At 47.4% G+C, this 5,611-nt stretch overlaps 1 pseudogene; it reads left to right on the top strand.

The window, feature by feature from the left end:
* Positions 1 to 321: 321 nt before the first annotated feature.
* LOC123080569 (cytosolic sulfotransferase 5-like) lies at positions 322 to 5,184 on the top strand (annotated as a pseudogene).
* Positions 5,185 to 5,611: the final 427 nt, after the last annotated feature.

Here is a 5,611-nt window from a genome sequence, read left to right as displayed (position 1 = left end):
TCGGTGATATTGGGTTCATTAACACAAATCTCATAGATGCATATATGGTTGAATTTCAGGCCAGAGATACCGAGGCCAAGTTGCTACAATCGTTTGTATTAAATCAAAACAAAGCTATAATAGTCTTTCCTTACAACTTCAAGTGAGTGTTACTGTCTTGTGCATATTCGGTTTCCCTTATTAGTCGAGGTTATAGTAATGTAATTGATGAGTTATGCATGCGTGCGCAACTTCCACTATATTCTCCTAGAGATTAAGCTTGAGCAGGGACTAGTAACCGTCTTATACTCGAAACGAAAAGATCCCAAGGAGTATGCGGACATGACTGAAATTCTAGAGAAGTAAGTTAAATCGATCATTATCGCACCATATCGGCAACTTTGTTCATTTCCTGATATCAAGTAATTGTTTTCTTTGTCTGGCAGGGTTTGGAAAAAATTCACCTCAAAAACTCCGCGACTGCCGAAGAAACTGCAATTTAAACACCCGAAAGTAAGTACTATAGTAGCATGTTCCGCGCATCTCCTAGTGATTCAAGCGCTAGTTTCATCAATACCATTTAGCATGCTTGATTATCAGTTTGATTGACCTCTATTTCTTGTAAAGTGGTTGTGGCAGGAACAAGGGAATGATTACAGTGGATACTTCGTTTGCGAGTCCATCGGCCACACGACCTGTGAGCGGGGTTACTCTGACAAACAATATGAAGTGCGTAAATAATAATATTCACAATTTTATTTTATTACCATCATTTGTGTTGAGTTTCATTTATTCATATATATATGTATTGACCCCCATCTTCAAATTAGATATTTCGGATGCGGGATGAACTCCTACCACCAGATCGTATGCGAGCAATTCAAGAGGAATTGGTGGCATTCTTTCTTGACCACGTGATCGATAAAGACGGAGAATACCATGTGGACCCTGATCAGTTCATATATAATTAGGAGATTATATTGTAAGAGATAATTATATTGTATATATGTAGCCAGTAGCGTTGGATAGATATACGAGAACTTGTTGTTCGACCAATCTCTCAGAGAAGGAGAGGTGGTCGATATCACTTCTCTCTGTATGCATATGTTCATGACGATCTTCTATATCCTTCATTTGCTTACTAGCTAGCGTGTCTAGTCCTCTCTATACGTATAGTACGTAGCGTCGACCAAGCACGGAGATAAGAGAGGACACTTCTCTCTATTAATTAGCTAGCTAACACAATATATGAAACACCTAAATTAACCCCCCAAAACCCCCAACCCCCCCCCCCTTTAAAAAAACCCAGCCTCCGAAATGCTGACGCGTGGATGCCTATATTGGTCCCGGTTGGTGCCACCAACCGGGACCAAAGGGCCTCCTGCTTGGGCTCGCCGCACCGGCCACGTGGAGGCCCATCTGTCCGTGTTTGTATAAAAACCGGGACTAAAGGCCTAAGGCATTAGTAACGACACTTTAGTCCCGGTTCAACAACCGGGACAAATGGCCCTTACGAACCGGGACAATAGGCCCTTTTTCTACTAGTGGTGGCTTATTTGAGTAAGCAGAGCAGAGCATCTCCTGAGGAACACACCTATATGAATTTGACTGTTAACGTCGAAGTCTGTGAGAATTGTATGTTCTCTAATAAATTCATGAAAGGCCCTGGAGTATGACGTATACGCTCCACCCGCGGGGAAGCCTTGCGGCGGCCCAGTATCGGTCAAGAATTTGTGTGAAACTAGTTTCGCGGAAAACTTGTAGTTCAAGGCATAGTCCACTATTCAAGTTGTGATCTAGTGTAGCATAAAACTCTAAGTGGAAGTTCAACTTCACAATCTGGACTAAGCACCGGTATATAAACAATGTTTTGGAACTAAATGATGAACTCTGCCAATGAGACTTTGTGGGGGATTGTTGAAATTTTGCTAGTAGGCCTTTGGCCCAAGGCCCAACTAAAATTCTGAAATTCTCTTGGCCCATTCATGCACACATGTGAGTGGAGTGAGTGAGACTAAAGTTTAGTCCCACCCCGGAAGTTGAGAGAGAGTTGCACCTCTTTATAAGGTGAGCTCTTCTACCACTTGTATGAGCATGAGAAGAGGAGACCTACACGCGTGCTCCTCCTCCTCGGTCGCCTCGCCACGCCTCGCCTCATCATGACGCTCCTATATTTTTGCTGCTCGGAAAAAATTAATGAGTCATTAATTAATAATTAACGGACGCGTTAATTACTAAACCGTTTCTGATTCTTTTGGATCGTTACGACTCGGACGTGGGGTTTACTCCCACGACCTACCCGGCCCGCACTATATAGTCAGGCAGACATCTACCCTAGCGGCTGCCGCTTCGTATGGTTTCTCACCGCCGTTCCAGATCATTGCACTGCCAAGCAGGTCTTCTCCATCCCTCCTTTCGGCGTGCACCGGGAGAATGGACAGCAGGCCTCCGGAACCCCGCCTCTCGTGATCCTGTAAGAGAGAGGGGCGATCAGGTTTTTGGGGAGCGCACTCGCGCGGCTGCTGACAGCGACGACTTCGCGAACGATGACTTCTTCCCCGACCTCGGCAACCTCATCCTCGACGACATGGACGAAAACGTCAATGCCGGCGGTGCTGCTCCCGTTGCACCGTATGTGATTCTATCCTTCCTGTTCGAGATCGTGGTAGAATTCATGTTTCTAGTATGTGCCCTAGATGTGGTCTGTTCATCTATTATGCTAGTTCGCATGATTAGTTTAATCTTTGCTATTTTTGTCATGATTTATCTTTTGTTCATTCGGATTAAATCCCGTAGTAATTTGCTCATATTTCCAACATCTATCATGGTTGCCCTTGCTATGTAGTGTGCTGAATAATTAAGAAAAATGGTGGTGTGCGTCGCATTAATGCAGAGGTGGGAGGTTTTAATCTCCTTTTCGAAAAATGTTGGTACAGTACCTTTTTTTTGCGCTTGGAAGTATACGTGCTTGGTTGCACATTTCCAAACTGACGGTACCTATCATTTTGAAAATATATACCTATTTGATTTGATTGGATTTTGCATATGGAAATTAGGGGTGGGAGCCATTCGATTAGAAATAGGAATTTCCTAGTGGACTATAGAACATAAACACTTCCGCCATGCCTGGGAGTTGTAAAGAAACACGGACGTACGCCCCCAACATATGGCTGGCCGGTCCCGTGTGCGTGCACGGGCACCGGGATGGATGTGTGCATGCCTGGGGTGCCGCGTTTGTGCAAAGGCCCGGACGCCTGTGTACATGTGTACGCGTGTAGATGGCTGTTTTGTTGCTCGTGGCCAGCAGCAGTTCCGCGCCGGTGTGACCGTGTGAGAGAGCGTCATGGGGCGAGGTAGTCCCAGCCGACCGGTGCATGTTCCCGCCTCCAGTCTCCATGTCCAAGTCGAGTCGACAGCGTCCCGATGCCAAGGTGCGGCTCAAGTTGTTGTTCCAGACCTCACCTGCCCGGCGTCTTCACGGATGAGTGGTTGTAGGCTTGTAGCTGCCGACAAAGCCGCTGATATGATGGACACTCAGCTGAGCATGGCCTTAACGACAAGGCTCTATCATGACTAATCTGACATCACTAGCTGCAGTACTCGTCGCTACGCTCGCTACAGGAAACGCACACATGCATGCATGACAGCAAGCAATTTATGTTCCTGTCGGCCAATAATTTGGCAACCACGTTCGCCACGAGCCGGCCGATATGGTACCGGAAGTTTAGGACATCCAGATCTATTATCTTATTTGTTTCATCGCGAGCCGCGCAACATTCCAGCAAAAGCATGTCGCTAGCATGTGCCCTCGCCGGCGGCCCAGCCGCGTTCAAGGACGTCTTCGTCGACAGCCGCCACGACCCGCCGTTGCCCCTGCCGAAGAAAGACCACAGCGGTGGCGACGGCGACGGCGACGCCCTCACGAGCAACCCGATGACGGGGCAGCGCCTGTACCAGGGCACCTGGGTGATGGAAGGGTGGATCCCGGGGATCGTCCAGATTCAAAACGGCGGCGGCTTCACGCCACGTCGTGGCGATGTCATCCTCGCCAGCCCGCCCAAGTGTGGCACCACGTGGCTCAAGGCGCTCGCCTTCGCCACCATGGCACGCGGGGCGCACCCGCCCGCCGCCCCCGACCACCCGCTCCTCCGCCACACGCCGCACGACTGCGTCCCGTTCATGGAGGTGATCGTGTCCGGCGGGTGGGGGAGCAAGCTGGACGCGCTGCCGTCGCCGAGGCTCTTGTCCACGCACATGCCCTACTCTACTCTGCCCGCCTCCATCACCAAGAATCCAGACTGCAAGATCGTCTACATCTGCAGGTGCGCGCGTACGCTTGCGTCGCATGATATATTATTGTGTATACTCTATCTATATAACTTCAAATCTCTCGTCGATCTGATACCTTTTGAAACGTGTTTGGCGTTTCTCTAAGCCTCGAAGGAAAAGGTATCGGACGTCTATTTTGACTACTACTTATTCATTTGGTTTGGTTATTTCATCATAGTAATACATAACATTAACGTTAGTTATTGATGATGGGTGACTGTTGATACGAACAAAATTTACTGATTGTCACTCATGACTCATCAGGGACCCAAAGGACATGGTAGTCTCAATGTGGCACTTCCTTAGGCATCCTCGGCCAAACCTGTCATTCAACGACATGTTCGAGCTCACCTGCGAGGGCAGATCTCTATGCGGCCCATTCTGGGACCACATCCTCGGGTACTGGAACGCCGGCAAAACCATGAGTGGCGACGAGGGCCAACCAGAGATGACCTCGGCAGCGGTCCTTTTCCTCAGGTACGAGGAAATGATAAAAGACCCAGCCAACAATGTACGAAAGCTGGCGCGGTTCGTTGGGCAACCATTCTCCGCTGCCGAGGAGGAAACCAAGGTTGTGGACGACATTGTGGATCTGTGCAGCTTTGAGAAGCTGAGCAGCCTCAAGGTGAACAAGGCGGGCCCTGTGGTGTTCACCAAGTATCCTCGTGAATCTTACTTCAGGAGAGGGGGTGTAGGAGACTGGATGAACCATATGACACCTGAAATGGCGCATCGTTTTGACGCCCTTTTGCAAAGCAAGTTCCACGGATCGGGCCTAGATCTCCTGTGAATTCTATTACCAGCATGCAAACTTGTATGATTTTACACTCTGATCCTTTGTGAAATATTATGATTCAACATGCATGTCATGTGTAAGATCGGACCAAAGAGAGCCCTGCCTAGTCCCGTCTGCCCACGAGTAGACATGACCGAATCTCGTGCACAAAAGGCAGGTCACCATCAAGGTTATTATTATTATTATTATTATTATTAGATTTGCACAAACTGTTAGATGCTAGTTTCTAAACTTTTGGGGACGATTAGAAATCTACATACCAGTTTGTATGCATGCATGATAGCTTAAATATAAAATTAGCTAATACACAAACTACTGATCAAATATTCTGCCACAAGTAAAATTTGCATAACAAGCTAAAATCCAAAGCGCACCATAGAAGATTGTCAGACTTTATTCTATGTGTTTCAGGTGTAAGAGCCACTAGCCACATTCAAACTGATAAAGAAAAAAAACATTTTTCTAATTGAAAATACATATTATGTGATGGTCCTCTTGGTATGGTCA

This window comes from Triticum aestivum, chromosome 3D (assembly GCF_018294505.1).
Source record: "Triticum aestivum cultivar Chinese Spring chromosome 3D, IWGSC CS RefSeq v2.1, whole genome shotgun sequence".
In the NCBI taxonomy this organism is placed as follows: Eukaryota; Viridiplantae; Streptophyta; class Magnoliopsida; order Poales; family Poaceae; genus Triticum; species Triticum aestivum.
Note: the sequence above shows the minus strand (reverse complement) of the source record. Positions and strands in the feature narration are given on the sequence as shown.